The following is a 19,207-nucleotide window of genomic DNA, read 5'->3' as shown; positions in this document are numbered from 1 at the left end:
GGTTCAATGAGTCACGTAAACTTGGTTAAAGAAGGATTTCAGGGTGTATCTGCATTGATGAGTGACTTTTCATAAACAAATGGAGAAATGATGCTGGAGGAATGACCAGTATGACAGAGTCAGAAATTTAAGTGACTTTCAATAGGCTGAAATATTGAGTAAGTATAGTAAAATAAAATTCTTTAGGAGTAAATCTGTAGCTCTATATACATTTTTGGAAAAAAACGCAAACTACTAGACATGTGGAAGTTGGGTAAGCCACAGCTAGACAGTAGCAGTATTAACAGACAGACATGAAAAGACAAATAAACAAAACTAACAAAAACTCGGAGGTTTTCATTAACCAGAAGCTTAATATGAAGCAACAGTATCATGTGGCTGCTTCCTCAAAGTAAAATGGTGAGTTACATTAACAGAAGACTACTATTTTCTTCAATGCAGAAGTAATAGTTTTAGCCTCAGCACTGGAGAGACCTTGAAACTATAGTACTATGTCCAGGTTTGGATACCACGGAGGAGAAGATGAGTGGCAGATGAGTGGAGGTCCAGAGGAAAAGGCCTGGACAGTGAGAAGGCAGGAAATCATAGCCCACATGCAGAAACTGGAGACGTCTAGTCTAGGCCGGAACTAGTTTACGATTGACCACAATATCTTGAACTCTCATGTGGGAGAGTTGATTAGATGTCTTATCTTTGTCTCCATAAAACAGAACCAGGGCAAATGAGTAAGAGTAAATGAGAAACAGATACCAGCACAATAACTGGAGTGATTGAAGCTGGGATGCTTAGGATATTATAGAAGACCTTCATCCATGGACTCAGATCCTTTCAACCGTGACATGTGGTTATTGTGATAGTCTCAAAAATTTTATTAATTAATCAAACCCATATTTATAAGGCTCCTTTCCATCATTTTATGTTTATCTTGGCGGTAAAATAGAAACTTCCTGCTTTACATTCTTACTCTCTCCTGATCTGCGTGCCTGCAGACTCTTTGCATTCTTCACTCCCCTCTCATCTAAGGCTGAGTCTAAGTCTATAAAGCTCTTGGAGCAGGCCTTACTGCTAGCATCTCTGTGTCTGGTGTAGGTTAATCTAGGGAAGAGCAGATGTCCCATTTCAGACTCCATTACCAAGCAGTTTTTCAAATCCCCTTTACTCATAATATCCTTCTGTTTTTGTTCTTTTCACCTGTAAACAGGGCATAATAGAAGTACTTATCTCATGGGTTGTTGTGATAATAAAATGACTTAATTTATGTAAATCATAGTGAATCAACCTGTCACATGCTTAGTGTTAGCTATATTAGTAATATTTTGGACTCAAAAATTCAAATTTGAGTTGGAGAAACAGTTAAAGGTAGAAATTAAAGAGCTCTACCTCTGTTTTGGGTGTGGTGTGGGAGGCCAGGGTTAGTTCATGGAGAAGATGATAGATGATCTAGCAAGATGGGAGACGTAGGAGAACACGTATGAGAGTAGAAGAGAGAATTTCACTGAGGAAGTTATGGTAATGCCACAGAGAGGTAAAAGGAGCCTGAGCAGCTGGGCAGTTGGGAGCCACGATGATCCTGCTGGAGCAGCTTCCTTGGTGAGGTGGGGACAGTCACACTGCACAGGTTTTAAGACTGAATGGAAGTGAAGAAATGGGCATGAATTGCATGTGGATTGTCTTCATAAAAGCTGGCTTTGAAGTCGAGGAGAGACAATGGGTGGTAAGTTCAAGGAAATGGAGTTTAGAGACACATTTAAGTTTGGAGTTTTTAATGACGAAGAGTGAATGTGTTTATAGGTAAAGAGTAACACTGTTAGGGAAATCAGCCAACCACGTTCCAACCTACCAGTGACCATTCTACGGAAAAGTAACATCTGTTCTTACCTTACCCCTGAACTTTGGCATTTCCTGTCTCCTTAACTCTGCTTTATTTTCCCCATTTCATTTTTCTAGATAAAAGCCATATATTTACAGCTATATTTTTTTTATCCTTGTCTCTCCTCTCTCAAACACAATCTCCCTTGGGGCAGGGTTTCTTGTTTACTTGTTTGTTTTGTCCTCAGTACCTAGAAGAGTACCTGGTCCATAGGAGGAATACAATATTATTTTTGTGGAATAAATGAGTATAACATCTGTGCTACTCTAGCATTTTTACTGCCTTTTGAAAGAGTGAAACATGTTAAAAAGAAGTAGGGTAAGTCAGTTTATTTTTTAGCTAGAAATAACTGGGACAAAATGTGGGTATGAGATTTATTGAGCTAAGCCTGATTCTCCTGATTACAAAAAATGAAGTACAGTTTGCTAAGAAGATTCTTGTAACCATATGGCAGGGACAATAAATGTCGCTTTTTTTGCAGTCTGTATAACTTGGCTTATTTTGTTGCTTCAGTGTGTATGCCTCTCCAGTTTCTTTCCCTAAACTCCTTAAAATGTAAAAGTCCATGTGCCTAATTTTTATCTAAGAAATTAAGGAATTGCTAGGAATGCTGTCTAGTTGGAAGAAAGGGAGAGGCCGTGTCAAGAAGCTTATTAGTACATACATATGTTTTTAAAATTACTTTGCAGGCTCTACATCAAAAGCTCTGTTAAGCCTCGGTGAACTTCATTTCAGCTTTAGGTGCTAGGTGGAAGTTATGGTTATTGTACACTAAAGAGTTAAGAAGCAAAGGGAAAAATGGGTACAGAAAAGAAACAAAAAGTGATGTATAATCCCTAACGCCACAACCTCAAATTAAATGAGCAGGTGAACATTGTTTAATGAGGAGAGGAAAATCAATGAAGTACAAACAGTCTTCCTCAGAAAGTGAATGAGGCAAAAATGGACTCTTTTCCCTTTATTGAGTTTGGGTGCTGCTGGTATCCTGTTGATGTGTTGATGCTAATTTTATTAGTTTTCAACATCGATTTATTTATTTATTTAATCTGGGACAGTGTTTCTCACACACCTGAGGATAGAGTCCAGTATGACCAGGGGCCCAGAGATAGCAGAGTGTGGGTCTGTTAGTGGTGCCGTGAAATATGTGGAGTCACACACAGAAGGTATGGGATGCACCAGTTACCTCCGATTCTCTTTAGATGCACAGTTACTTATAAATGGAAATGACTTTTCTCTCTTTTAAATGCATATTTATTTTGAAACAAGGAAAGGTATAATACTTGATTCTCATTTATATTCCCCACCTAGAGGTAAATATTGGCCAGGAGTGGGTGCCTATCTTTGTGGACTCTTGAATGCATTCACACCCATATGCATACATCCACACACATACCAACACACAACCAAGCACGCTTACACATTTTCATACTACAAATGCTGTGATGTAAACTCCCTTTTTACTTTGATGTTGGTCTGGAATAAAGAAGATAGAGAAATACAGCTTTTTATTGGGAGCTAAAATTTAGGAGGACATGCAACAGGTGATCCTAATGGATGATCCTCATCAGAGGGAAACATTGTCTTATAATTAAGAGATTTTGATAGACTGATGAATGTTTTTGGCAAGAGCACTTTCTAGGTGGTTCTGTAGGTGGTCATACATGTCAGGGAACCTATTATTTAAAATTTTATATTTTGGTGTGCAAAACAGAAAGGGTTAAATCAGTAGAATAAAAAATATGACTTGGTCATTAAGAAAAGTATATTTTGGTCAACAAGCTATATGGAAACAAAGATATGGTACAGGAGGAAAGAATGGGCAGACTTAAATTCTTGAGACTATGAGAGAGAAGGGAACTAGAACGGAATGTGGGAGGAGTCTGTGCAGAGGACAAAGACTGAGGTTCTGTGGGAAAGGATTTAGGTCAAAGGTGCCAGATAGGTGATATTCTGAATACTGACATGCCGGCTCTTTCCAGCTGGCACTTTCACAATCTGTGTAAATAAAGCAAACATTTTCTTACCTATCTTTATTGACTTAACCATCTGGAAGAAATCCAGTTGTGGGAGATGATGGAGTTCACATTACCTAGCACTTCATTACATAAATCTTTCCACGTCACCTTTCCATGTCATAAACTTTTTTGATTTTAATGGTTGCCAAGAAATTCATTGTAAGATTATACCATGGTTTATTAAGTCAAACCATTCTTGATAGTCTTAAGATGTGGTAGGCAGAATAATGACCTTCCAAAGATGTCTCTGGCCTAATCCTGGGAACCTGTTAATGTGTTAGTTTACATGGCAAAAGGAATTAAAGTTGCAGATGAAATTAATGTTGTTTATCAGCTGATTTTAAAAAGAGAGAGATTACATTGGATTATTAGGGTGGGCCCAATGTAATCACAAGGGTCATTAAAAGTGGAAGGGGAAATCTGAAGAAAGTCAGAAAGGTGGCAGCATGAAAAGTACTTGGCCAGATGGTCTGAAGTTGCTGGTTTTGAAGATGTTGCAAGGGGGCCATGAGCCAAGGAAAGCAGGCAGCCTCTAGAAAATGAGAAAGGCAAGAAACTGATTCTCCTCTACAGCTTCCAGAAAGGACTCTACAACTAGATCTTGGCCCAGTGAGGTGCCTGTCAGATGCTGACATATAGAACTGTAAAATTATAAATCTGTGTTATCTAAGCACCAAAGTTTGCTAAGTTGTCACAGCAGCAATAGAAAACTAATATAAGGTCTAGTTTTAGCTATCTAGTGGCTTTCCAGATTTCAGTCTAGACCCAATACAATTCTCACAACAGTCTTTTAAAATGTAAATCTTTTCACTTTATGGCTCTTCTTAAAGCTCAGGTGACTTCAAATTGCCCTTAAGGATACAATTTAAACTTTTGCAAGGACCTATAAGGCCCTGCATGAACTAGTCCGTGTTGATAAACTTTCCTACACCCTTCAAGCCATTTTTCTCTTCACTCTTCCCTCATCCTGTCTTTCGTTAAGGTCCTTAAACAAGCCAAGCTCTTCATATCCATAGGTGGTAGGCATAGTGGTTAAGCACATAGACTCTGGAACAAGAGTGCTTGAGTTTGAATCTTTGCTCTCTTGCTTACTAGCTGTGTGACCTAAGGAAAGTCACTTTACCTCTCTTTCTCTTTCCTCATCTGTAAAATGGGGTTAAATATATTTTTATGTTTAGAGTACATGGAACAGCTCCTGGCACACAGTAAGCACTTTGTGTTTGGTATTATAATGTGTAAAAAAGCCTGTTCTTGGAGCACTCTTCTCCCTGCTCTTTGCGTAGATGGTTCTTTTTCATCCAAACAGTCTCATCTTGAATGTCATCTCAGAGGGAATATCTACCTCTCCGCCTTTGTTATTCATCATCCTGTTTCCTGCGAGTACCCTGTTTCCTTCAAGGCACTTATCGCCTTTTGAATTATTTCTGCATTTGTTTTTTATGTATCAACTGTGCTTCTACCTTTATATTGTAATTTATGTAAGGGTGAGAGCCATGTCTGTTTTTTTAAACTTTGGTGTGTCCAGTACTGAGCATGTAGTTGGTATGGGGGTGTTATTGTTTTCTTGCTCTTCTTGGACACAGAATGCTTATCTTTATCATCTCCCTTACACTTGGAAAACTGTTCTGGGCAATGGCAGATATGACATTTAATTGCTGTGTGAGACCCTCCAGGGCTCTCTCCCATGTTGTGGAAAATCTTAAAGTAGTGTGTTGGACTGAAGGTGTCACAAGATGGAAACAGCCTGAAATGCTGAACCATTGTGTAGAGGACAGCCTCCCTGGAGAGTTGCAGAGTTTGTGTGAGAGAGAAATAACTCTTGTTGGAATAAGATCCTGTGGGTGTCATCTGTTAACTGCAATATAACCTAGTCTCTGTCACTCGTACAGTGGTAATTGTATTAGTTTGCTAGGGCTGTTGTAATAAAGTACTGCAAACTGGGGGGTTAAACAAGAGGTATTTATTGTCTTACGGTTCTAGAGGCTAAAAGTCTGAAATCAAGATGTCGGCAGAGTTGGGTTTTTTTGAGGGTTGTGAGGGAAGGATTTCCTCCAGACCTCTCTCCTTTGCTTGTAGATGGCTGTCTTCTACTTGTATGCATGTCTCTTCATATCATTTCCTCTCTACGCCTGTCTGTCTCCAAATTCCCCCAGCCCACTCCAGTATGATCTCATCTTTATTTAACTAATTATATCTGCAATAAACCTATTTTCCAATAAGGTCACATTCTAAGACAGTTAGGACTTCAACATTTGAATGTTGAGAGACACAATTCAACTCATAACAGAGATGATTATATACATACACTCAATGGAGAATAGATGAAGTTTTTTCCAAGGATCTCTGTAACTCTTTGCTTAGTATCTTTTACCTCATATTCTCTGTCATAACTAAAATTTCAAAAGAACAGAAGTATGTCCTTTTAGATGGCAAAAACTTAGACAAAAGATCAACCATTTATGAAATAAGCCTGTCCAAATGACACCACACTCTCAGCCTGTCCAAATGCTTGTCTCTGAAGACTTTGTTCTAAACCATTAAGTGTAATGCCCTTCTCATCCTGTGGTCAATGTCTAATTGCTACCTTTTCCTCTATTCTTAATTCTTGTTAATTAACTTATTATGATCTGGGGACCGAGGGCTTCTGGTTTCACCATTTACTAATTGCATTACTTTGGGCAAATTATTTATTTTTTGAATCTCAAGTTTTATATCTACAATATGAAGACAGTAATACATCATAGGATTTCTGTGGAGATGAAAAAAGATAACAAATCTAAGATGTCTAACACAGAGGTGTGCACACAATGGATGCCTGGATGCTAGCTATTAATAATAATATGCTAATAACAGTAATAAGAGTAACTGCTAACATTTATTAATGCTAATAATAACAACAATAAGAGTAACTGCTAACATTTATTAAATGTTTTCTATGTGCTAGAAACTGTTCTAAGTGTTTAATAAATATTAGCTGATTTTTTAATCTTCACAATTACCTTAATAATATTGGTACTGTTGTTTCTCTTAATTTTCAGATGAAAGTGAGGCCCAGAGAGTTTGAGTAATCTGCCCAAGGGCACACACATAGTAAGTGGCAAAGTTAGGGTTTGAACTCATATAGTCTGGCTCTAAGGCAATGAAAAAACCAAGCTTATTAAAAATTATAGAGAAAAAAATAACAGAAATAAAAACAAACAAAAAAACCCCTAAAGAACTCCTAAAATAGCTGAAGTAAACTTTGGAGGTGAAACACTTTTAGACTGCCAAAATTTTGGTCTCAGAGGGACTTTTTCCTTCTATCCAAGTGGAGTTCCATGTTTTTGAGGTTAGATAGCCAGTGCTGTGACCTCAGGGAACATAGCTTTTTACTCTGTGCCTTTTTGCTAAAAGTTTAAATCCATTTCCCATCTGCCAGACAATTGCAGTCAGGGAGAAGAAGTGGTGAGTCAGCAAACTAAAAATCACAGGAATTAACCATCTGAGGAAGGCATCGATGTGGCAGGGCTTCAGGCAGACTTGGAGGAGGTGATGCCTGATGGTGGTCCTGGGGTCGGGGCTGTTCTGTTTTCTTCTTATGGCTCCAGTGCATAGCCCAGAGTCAAGTCAGCACTTGGTGAATGTTTGTTGAACTAATTTAAGCTGAAGTTTATCTCTGTGGCCTCAAGCCAGTCTTGTCCCAGCTGACATTTCTCATCGTTCCCAAATTAACCTGGACCAAATTCTTCCTTACAATCTGGGTTTAAATCCTTATAATTGGATAAAGCCTGTCATCTCCTAAGAGATGTGAACTTTTTAACAAGGAACTCTAGATCAGTGATCCTCAGCAAGGGGTGATTTTCTCCCCCAGGGGACATTTGTCACTGTCTGAGGACACTTTTGGCTGTTACCCTTGGGATGATGGTGTGCTCTATCTAATAGATACAGGTTAGGGGTTGCTCCTTAATGTCCTACAATGCATAGAACTACCCTCTCCACCGCCTGCCTCCAGCAAAACTAAGAGTTGCACGTCAAAGAGTAGGACTGATATTTTGAGGATGGCTAGTGACTTGAAAGCATAGCACCATGAGATCCATGGCTTCTTCCTTGTTGGATCAGGCTGGGGCAAGAGAAAGAATATGAAGTCTTCTAAGGCCCATCCATTTGATGCATGTGTCAACTGATGACTCATTTGAAAAACCGACAAATCCTGGAGTGATTGTAATAAAATAGGAGACAATAGTGAGAATAGTAAGGGTTTAAGCTTTTAGAAAACATGGCTTGTGTTCAAACGCTAGCTAAACTGCATGACTTGGTAAACCTATTTAGGTTCTCTGGGATTCTGTCATTTCCTTACCAAAATGCGGATAAGACTATATGATAGCAGCAAGAATTAAAAGGGCTAACATATATGAAAGGCTCAGCACATTTAAGCACCGTATAAGTGCTAACTGTATTAGCAATAATAGTAATGTTTGCTATTATTAAAACAGTATGGTGTATCAGAAAGAACACAAAATCTACAGTTAGAAAAGTTTAGTTTTCTCATATGTAACGTTGGGATAATAAAGTTGTAGGGGAGTATAACAACTAATAGTAACGATGGCAATAATGTTAACATGTGTAATAAATATGTAATATTGTATGTACTAGGCACTATTTCAGATTCTTTGCAAGTTTTAACTGATTCAATTCTCACAGCAGTCCTACAATGTGGGTAATATTATAAACCCTATTTTGCAGAAGAAGAAGGTTAAAGTGCCTTATAAACTGCAAATCCCACCAAAATGTTGGTTGTTACTACCAGTCGCATATTACAAAGTCTTCTCCCTACACTATCTTTTTGGCTCTATGTGACATCCCATGACACCCTTAGGTGATATTTGATGTCTCTACTTCAAAGATATTTGTACCAGTCTTAATGTCTGCTGAAAGATACTCATACTTACTATTTAATGGAAGCAGAGAGATTGCCATCCAGTTCCCACCATTAACTTCCTTCCAAATGTAAGGACCAGAGCCAGCTCTTTGCTGCCTTGGCCCAGACTGATACTTCAGATGCAAAAGGGCCTTCCTGACAGAGCTCACATAGATCTCAAGTGTCCCTTGCCAAGTCTCACTCAAAATGGGTTATAGGGAAAGGACCGTGAATTACAGATTTTGTGATGTTTTCATTATTCCAGTCAAAAGGGTCGACACTCACCAGAGAATCTCACCCCCAGCTCTATTTTAGTTCTAACATGTTTGGAGGAGGACGAGGGGAAAATAAATCTGTCTTCCCCCATGGCTTCGTTACGCTGTGGGTGGTGAACTGATATGATAGGTGATGACGGGAATCTAGATACCTTAAATGCTATGCTGGTGACATACTCCTGTCACACAGCTACCACACCACAACTTCTGTTTTGACATATTGATACATTGCTTTTTTGTTTGTGGAATTTGTTCTGTGGGTGACTTCTGAGACTCGACACGAAAGTCTCTGCCAGCTCTGGGCAAACTTAGCCTAGATTCTGGTAGGAATAGAAAGAGATTTCTTTTCCCCATTCTGTATGCCCAGGAGAAAGTGTTGTTTACACTCTCGTTGAAAGCTGAGAGGAAAATCACATTGATGTTATTTTTAAAGTATTGTGAATTAAATAGTGATGCTTGACCCAAGACAGGGAGGAAAATTTTATTATGCCAACTTTTAACATTCTTTGGACACCCTAATTTGATAATATCTCTTAATTGCTTAATATTGCAATAATGCATTTCCTCCTCTCATTTTCGTATTTAAGTAGCAGCCATTGATTAGAAAACACTTCTGGGAATCTACCTAAATTATCAAATATTGCCTTTGATAGTTGATATTTTTAGTAAAATTTCTATTAGAAAAGGAAATATATTGAGATGAAAATATATAGCTATAATATTTCTAAGCCTAGAAAGGTATGTGTGTTTTATTCTTCTGGTAACATCAAAGTTCTTGTTCTTTCTCTGACATAGATTATTGCATATTATTTGGTGTATATTTAATGCTGAATCTCCTGTTTTATCTAGAATGATTCTCCCATTCACAAATAAGAAATGAAACTGTGCTAAAGGGGCACAAATAATTTTAAATAAATAATTTTTTTAAAAGCCCTTGTGAATTTTTTCCTTCTTGTTGCCTTTTCTTTAATTTTAAAAGCATACTGATTTTTCAAATATAACTTATTACTATTTTGTGTCAATGTTTAAATAAGACACTTGGTGATTTTTCCCTTTGAATTAACACTGCCTACTGTCATTTTATGGTCTGTTAGTTTAATGTTGATTTTCTAAACCCTATCTTTGGTGTATGACTATTGTACAAATGATTTTTTTTTTTTTGCTTGTAATTTGTTCCAGATAATAACCCCTGATATCATACCAGGAAATTTCTGTGTAATGTAAATTTCAGTGTTAAATTATTTATTGCATATAAATTTTCTATCAGAAGAGGATCAACACACTGAATCCACTAATGGTGGCCTAATAGAAAGTTAATGGCTTATTCCAAGTGATTTTGCAAAAACAAAGGGATACCCGAACCTCGATGACACGGTGCAATTGGCCAAATGCCCAGGGAATAGGTTTTCTATAGTCCACATAAAGTCTGCAGAACTACAAAGGTAACAACTTCTTTCTAAGCCATATTCCTTATTGGATTATCACCATTAAACCCACAGAGAGATGGTGCTGAAAATCAGTAGTACACTTGGGTGGATAGAAGTCTTCTGAGACAGATTGTTTACTTAGTGAGTGCTTAATACTACGGTGTTGTGCAGGCCCGGGAAGCGTACATGCTATAACTCCTTCAAGATATTATTGCTCTACTTTTCTAGTTTGAAAATTAGAACTGAGGGGACAGCATGATGACTAGTGATACAGATTCAAATTATTTGCTTTTGAACATGATTTCTGGAAGCAATGACTCCACTTCCTTTTGGTAAATCAAAAGGCAACCAGTTACCTAGTCAGGCAGGATTCTCTACAGCTTCTGCAGTTATTTAAGCCATCACTCTGGCTTCATCAAATGAAAAACTTCTGCTATTCAAAAGGAGATTTTCAAGATGGCGGAGGACTAAGACACGGAGGTCACCTTCCTCCCCACAGATACATCAGAAATACATCTACACGTGGAACAACTCCTACAGAACACCTACTGAATGCTGCCAGAAGACCTCAGACCTCCCAAAAGGCAAGAAACTCCCCACGTATCTGGGTTCGGCAAAAGAAAAGAAAAAACAGAGACAGAAGAATAGGGACGGGACCTGCACCAGTGGGAGGGAGCTGTGAAGGAGGAAAGGTTTCCACACACTAGGAAGCCCCTTCGCGGGTGGAGACTGAGGGTGGCGGAGGGGGGAACCTTCCGAGCCACGGAGGAGAGTGCAGCAACAGGGGTGCAGAGGGCAAAGTGGAGAGATTCCCGCACAGAGAATCGGTGCCGACCAGCACTCACCAGCCCGAGAGGCTTGTCTGCTCACCTGCCGGGTGGGAGGCGGGGGCTGGGAGCTGAGGCTCGGGTTTCGGAGCTTAGATCCCAGGGAGAGCACTGGGGTCGGCTGTGTGATCACAGCCTGAAGGGGCTAGTGCGCCACAGATACCCAGGAGGGAGTCTGGGAAAAAGTCTGGACCTGCAGAAGAGACAAGAGACTTTTTCTTGCCTCTTTGTTTCCTGGTGCGCGAGGAGAGGGGATTAAGAGTGCTGCTTAAAGGAGCTCCAGAGACGGGTGCGAGCTGCGGCTAAAAGCGCGGACCCCAGAGACGGGCATGAGGCGCTAAGGCTGCTGCTGCCGCCACCAAGAAGCCTGTGTGCGAGCACAGGTCACCTCCACACCTCCCCTCCAGGCAGCCTGTGCAGCTGGCCACTGCCAGGGTCCCGTGATCCAGGGACAACTTCCCTGGGAGAACACACGGCGCGCCTCAGGCTGGTGCAACGTCACGCTGGCCTCTGCCACCGCAGGCTTGCCCCGCGCTCCGTACCCCTCCCTCCCCCCGGCCTGAGTGAGCCACAGCCCCCTAATCAGCTGCTCCTTTAACCCCATCCTGTCTGAGTGAAGAACAGACGCCCTTAGGTGGTCTACACGTGGAGGCGGGTACAAATCCAAAGCTGAACCCCAGGAGCTGTGCGAACAAAGAAGAGAAAGGGAAATCAGGAACAGCAGATTAACTCGCCACAACCAACTTGATGTACCCTGCATCTGTGGAATACCTGAATAGACAACCAATCATACCAAAATTGAGGCGGTGGACTTGGGGAGCAACTGTAGGCTTGCGGTTTGCTTCCTGCATCTAATTTGTTCCTGGTTTTATGCTTAGTGTAGTATTTAGAGTTTATTATCATTGCTAGATATGTTTATTGACTTGGTTGCTCTCTTCCTCCTTTTTAAAAAAAAAATATATATATATTTCCTTTTTCTCTTTTTGTGAGTGTGTATGTGGATGCTTCTTTGTGTGATTTTGTCTGTATAGCTTTTTATTTATTTATTTTTTTTTTTGCGGCACGCAGGCCTCTCACTGTTGTGGCCTCTCCCGTTGCGGAGCACAGGCTCCGGACGCACAGACCCAGCGGCCATGGCTCACAGGCCCAGCTGCTCCGCGGCATGTGGGATCTTCCTGGACCGGGGCACAGACCCGTGTCCCCTGCATCGGCAGGCGGACTCTCAACCACTGTGCCACCAGGGAAGCCCTGTATAGCTTTGCTTTTACGATTTGTCCTAGGGTTCTGTCTGTCCGGTTTTTGTTTTTTTGTTTTTTTTAGTATAGTTTTTAGCACTTGTTATGATTGTTGGATTTGTTCTTTTGGTTTGGTTGCTTTCTTCTTTCTTTAATACTTTTTAATTTTTTTATTTAAAAAATTTTTTATTTTAATAAATATATTTTATTTTTTTCCTTCTTTCTTTCTTTTCTTCTTCCTTTTCTTCTGAGCCATCTGGCTGACAGGGTCTTGGTGCTCTGGCTGGATGTCAGGTCTGTGCCTCTGAGGTGGGAAAGCTGAGTTCAGGGCATTGGACCACAAGAGACCTCCAAGCTCCACGTAATATCAAAGGGCGAAAGCTCTCACAGAGATCATCATCTCAACTTGAAGACCCAGCTCCACTCAACGACCAGCAAGCTACAGTGCCAGACACCCTATGCCAAACAACTAGCAAGACAGGAACACAACCCCGTCCATTAGCAGAGAGGCTGCCTAAAATCATAATAAGGTCACAGACACCCCAAAACACACCACTATACTCAGTCCTGCCCACCAAAAAGACAAGATCCAGCCTCATCCACCAGAACACAGGCACCAGTTCCCTCCAACAGGAAGCCTACAGAGCCCACTGAATTAACGTTAGCCACTGGGGGCAGACACCAAAAACAATGGGAACTACGAACCGGCAGCCTGCAAAAAGGAGACCCCAAACACAGTAAGTTAAGCAAAATGAGAAGACAGAAACACACAGGAGATGAAGGAGCAAGGTAAAAACCCACCAGACCAAACAAATGAAGAGGAAATAGGCAGTTTACCTGAAAAAATATTAAGTGTAATGATAGTAAAGATGATCCCAAATCTTGGAAATAGAATGGAGAAAAAAGCATGATACGTTTAACAAGGACCTAGAAGAACTAAAGAGCAAACAGACAATGATGAACAACACAATAAATGAAATTAAAAACTCCCTAGAAGGAATGAATAGCAGAATAACTGAGGCAGAAGAACGGATAAGTGACCGGGAATATACAATAGTGGAAATAACTACTGCAGAGCAGAATAAATAAAAAAGAATGAAAAGAATTGAGGATAGTCTCAGAGAGCTCTGGAACAATATTAAATCATCCAGTATTCGAATTATAATGGTCCCAGAAGAAGAAGAGAAAAAGAAAGGGACTGAGAAAATATTTGAAGAGATTATAGTTGAAAACTTCCCAAATATGGGAAAGGAAATAGTCAAGTCCAGGAAGTACAGAGTTCCATACAGGATAAGTCCAAGGAGAAACATGGCAAGACACATCTTAATCAAACTATCAAAAATTAAATACAAAGAAAAAATATTAAAAGCAGCAAGGGAAAACCAGCAAATAACATATAAGGGAAACCCCATAAGAGTTTCAGAAGAAACTCTTCAAGCCAGAAGGGAGTGGCAGGACATATTTAAAGTGATGAAATGGAAAAACCTACAATCAAGATTACTCTACCCAGGGATTCCCTGGTGGCGCAGTGGTTGAGAGTCCACCTGCTGATGCAGGGGATGCGGGTTCGCGCCCCGGTCCGGGAGGATACCACATGCCGCAGAGCGTCTGGGCCCATGAGTCATGGCCGCTGAGCCTGTGCGTCCGGAGCCTGTGCTCCGCAACGGGAGAGGCCACAACAGTGAGAGGCCCGTGTACCGCAAAAAAAAAAGATTACTCTACCCAGCAAGAATCTCATTCAGATTCGATGGAGAAATTAAAACCTTTACAGACATGCAAAAGCTAAGAGAATTCAGCACCACCAAACCAGCTTTACAACAAATGCTATAGGAACTTCTCTAGGCAGGAAACACAAGAAAAGGAAAAGAGCTACAATAACAAACCCAAAACAGTTAAGAAAATGGTAATAGCAACATACATATCAATAATTACCTTAACTGTAAATGGATTAAATGCTCCAACCAAAAGACATAGACTGGCTGAATGGATACAGAAACAAGACCCGTATATATGCTGTCTACAAGAGACCCACTTCAGTCCGAGAGACACATACAGACTAAAAGTGAGGCGATGGAAAAAGATAGTCCATGCAAATGGAAGTCAAAAGAAAGCTGGAGTAGCAATTCTCATATCAGACAAAATAGACTTTAAAGACTATTACAAGAGACAAAGAAGGACACTACATAGTGATCAAGGGATTAGGCGAAGAAGAAGATATAACAATTGTAAATATTTATGAAACCAACATAGGAGCACCTCAATACGTAAGGCAAATGCTAACAGCTATGAAAGGGGAAATTGACAGTAACACAATCATAGTAGGGAATTTTAACACCCCACTTTCACCAATGGACAGATCATCCAAAATGAAAATAAATAAGGAAATACAAGCTTTAAATGATACATTAAACAAGATGGACTTAATTGATATTTATAGGACACTCCATCCAAAAACAACAGAATACAGTTTCTTCTCAAGTGCTCATGAAACATTCTCCAGGATATGATCATACCTTGGGTCACAAATCAAGACTTGGTAAATTTAAAAAAAATGAAATCATATCAAGTATCTCTCCGACAACAACGCTATGAAACTAGATATTAGTGACAGGAAAAAAACTGTAAAAAATACAAACACATGGAGGCTAAACAGTACTAAATAACCACTACTAAATAACCAAGAGATCACTGAAGAGATCAAAGAGGAAATAAAAAAAATACCTAGAAACAAATGACAATGAAAACACAACAACCCAAAACCTATGGGATGCAGCAAAAGCAGTTCTAAGAGGGAAGTTTATAGCAATACAAGCCCACCTTAAGAAACAGGAAACATCTCGAATAAACAACCTAACCGTACACCTAAAGCAATTATAGAAAGAAGAACAAAAAAACCCAAATTTAGCAGAAGGATAGAAATCATAAAGGTCAGATCAGAAATAAATGAAACAGAAATGAAGGAAATGATAGCAAAGATCAATAAAACTAAAAGCTGGTTCTTTGAGAAGATAAACAAAATTGATAAACCATTAGCCAGACTCATCAAGAAAAAAAGGGAGAAGACTCAAATCAATAGAATTAGAAATGAAAAAGGAGAAGTAACAACTGACACTGTAGAAATACTAAGGATTATGAGAGGTTACTGCAAGCAACTATATGCCAGTAAAACGGACAACGTGGAAGAAACAGACAAATTTTTAGAAAAGCACAAGCCTTCTGAGACTGAACAATGAAGAAATAGAAAATACACACAGACCAATCACAAGCACTGAAATTGAGACTGTGATTAAAAACCTTCCAACAAGCAAAGGCCCAGGACGAGATGGCTTGACAGGCGAATTCTATTAAACATTTAGAGACGAGCTAACACCTATCCTTCTCAAACTCTTCCAAAATATAGCAGATGAAGGAACACTCCCAAACTCGTTCTACAAGGCGATGATCACCCTGATAACAAAACCAGACAAAGATGTCACAAAGAAAATTACAGGCCAATATCACTGATGAAAATAGATGCAAAAATCCTCAACAAAATACTAGGTAACAGAATCCAAGAGTACATTAAAAGGATCATACACCGTGATCAAGTGAGGTTTATCCCAGGAATGCAAGGATTCTTCAATATATGCAAATCAATCAATGTGATAAACCATATTAACAAATTGAAGGATAAAAACCATATGATCATCTCAATAGATGCAGAGAAAGCTTTCGACAAAATTCAACACCCATTTATGATAAAAACTCTCCAGAAAGTAGACATAGAGAGAACTTACCTCAACATAATAAAGGCCATATATGACAAACCCACAGCTAACATTGTTCTCAGTGGTGAAAAACTGAAACCATTTCGACTAAGATCAGGAACAAGACAAGGTTGTCCACTCTCACCACTATTTTTCAACATAATTTTGGAAGTTTTAGCCACAACAGTCAGAGAAGTAAAAGAAAAATAAATAAAAGGAATCCAAATCGGAAAAGAAGAAGTAAAGCTGTCACTGTTTGCAGATGACATGATACTATACAGAGAGAATCCTAAAGATGGTTACAGAAAACTACTAGAGCTAATCAATGAATTTGGTAAAGTAGCAGGATACGAAATTAATGCACAGAAATCTCTGGCATTCCTATACACTAATGATGAAAAATCTGAAAGTGAAATTAAGAAAACACTCCCATGCACCATTGCAACAAAAAGAATAAAATATCTAGGAATAATCCTACCTAAGGATATAAGAGACCTATATGCAGAAAATTATAAGATACTGATGAAAGAAATTAAAGATGACACAGGTAGATAGAGAGATTTACCATGTTCTTGGATTGGAAGAGTCAACATTGTGAAAAACGACTCTACTACCCAAAGCAATCTACAGATTCAATGCATTCCCTATCAAAATGCCACTGGCATTTGTCACAGAACTAGAAGAAAAAAATCTCACAATTTGTATGGAAACATAAAAGACCCCGAATAGCCAAAGCAATCTCGAGAAAGAAAAAAGGAGCTTGAGGAATCAGGCTCCCTGTCTTCAGATTATAGTACAAAGCTACAGTTATCAAGACAGTATGGTACTGGCACAAAAACAGAAATATAGGTAAATGGAACAGGATAGATAGCTCAGAGATAAACCCACGCACATATGGTCACCTTATCTTTGATAAAGAAGGAGAGAACATACAGTGGAGAAAAGACAGCCTCTTCAATAAGTGGTGCTGGGAAAACTGGACAGCTACATGTAAAGGAATGAAATTAGAACACTCCCTAACACCATACACAAAAATAAACTCAAAATGGATTAAAGACCTAAATGTAAGGCAAGACACTATTAAACTCTTAGAGGAAAACATAGGCAGAACACTCCATGACATAAATTACAGCAAGATCCTTTTTGACCCACCTCCTAGAGAAATGGAAATAAAAACAAAAATAAACAAATGGGACCTAATGAAACTTCAAACCTTTTGCACAGCAAAGGAAACCATAAACAAGACGAAAAGACAGCCCTCACAATGGGAGAAGGTATTTGCAAATGAAGCAACTGACCAAGTATTAATCTCCAAAATGTACAAGCAGGTCATGCAGCTCAATATCAGAAAAACAATCCAATCCAAAACTTGGCAGAAGACCTAAATAGACATTTCTCCAAAGAATATATACAGATTGCCAACAAACACATGAAACAAAGCTCAACATCATTAATCACTAGAGAAATGCAAACCAAAAGTACAATGAAATATCATCTCACACTGGTCAGAATGGCCATCATCAAAAAATCTAGAAACAAGAAATCCTGGAGAGGGTGTGGAGAAAAGGGAACCCTCCTGCACTGTTGTTGGGAATATAAATTGATACAGCCACTATGGAGAACAGTATGTAGGGTCCTTAAAAACTAAAAATAGAACTGCCATATAACCCAGCAATCCCACTTCTGGGCATATACCCTGAGAAAACCATAATTCAAAACCAGTCATGTACCACAATATTCATTGCAGCTCTATTTACAACAGCCAGGACATGGAAGCAACCTAACTGTCCATCGACAGATGAATGGATAAAGAAGGTGTGGCACATGTATACAATGGAATATTACTCTGCCATAAAAAGAAATGAAATTGAGTTATTTGTAGTGAGGTGGATGGACCTAGACTCTGTCATACAGAGTGAAATAAGTCAGAAAGAGTAAAACAAATATCATATTAACGCATATATATGGAATATAGAAAACTGGTACAGATGAACCAATAGGTTCATCTGGAGTAGAGATGCAGACGCAGACGTAGAGAATGGACATGTGGACATGGCAGGGAAGGGGAGGATGGGATGAATTGGGAGATTAGGATTGACATATATACACTACCATGTGTAAAATAGATAGCTAGTGGGAACCTGCTGTATAGCACAGGGAGCTCAGCTCGGTACTCTGTGATGACCTAGATGGGTGAGATGGGGAGGGGCGTGGGAGGGAGGTCTAAGAGGGAGGGGATATATGTATACATATAGCTGATTCACTTCGTTGTACAGCAGAAACTAACACAACATTGTAAAGCAATTATACTTCAATAAAAAAAAAAGACACCCATTTCAGTAAACTGTTTCTTAAAAATTTGATCATATATATACCATATCATCAGCCGTTCTACCCCTGGGTTTTTATACAAGAGAAATGAAAGCATATGTCCACACAATGACTTATGTATGAATGTGATGGCAACTGTATTGGCAGTAACCAAAAACTGCCTAAATGTCCGTCAATAGGTGAATGGATAAAGAAATTGTGATGTAGGCACATAATGTAATACTATTCAGCAATAAAAATTAATAAATTAAGGCAATGTTATCAGTGAATTTTAAAATAATTATTCTGAGTGAGAGAGGCCAGACCCAAAAAATGTATATACTGCATGAGTCCATTCATATAACATTCTAGAAAATGCAAATTAATCCAGAGTGACAGAAAGGAGGACAGTGGTTGTCTAGAGACTGGGACTCAGGAAGAGAAGGATATGAGAATATAAAGAGGCACAAGAACACTTATTTGGGGTGATGGATAACTTAATTTGGGTTATGGCTTCACAGGTATATGTGAAACATTAAACTTATTAAATTGTACACTTTAAGCATGTGAAGTTTATTGTATGTCTATCATACTTAAATAAGGCT

At 39.2% G+C, this 19,207-nt stretch overlaps 1 protein-coding gene across 1 annotated transcript in view; it reads left to right on the top strand.

Annotated features, from left to right (window-relative positions):
• Positions 1–19,207, top strand: part of LOC307195523 (uncharacterized protein) — a 641,668-nt gene that overhangs the window by 161,969 nt on the left and 460,492 nt on the right. The window lies entirely within an intron of this gene.

This window comes from Stenella coeruleoalba (assembly GCF_951394435.1).
Source record: "Stenella coeruleoalba genome assembly, chromosome: 12".
NCBI classification, from domain to species: domain Eukaryota; kingdom Metazoa; phylum Chordata; class Mammalia; order Artiodactyla; family Delphinidae; genus Stenella; species Stenella coeruleoalba.
This window is presented reverse-complemented; position numbering and strand designations above follow the sequence as displayed.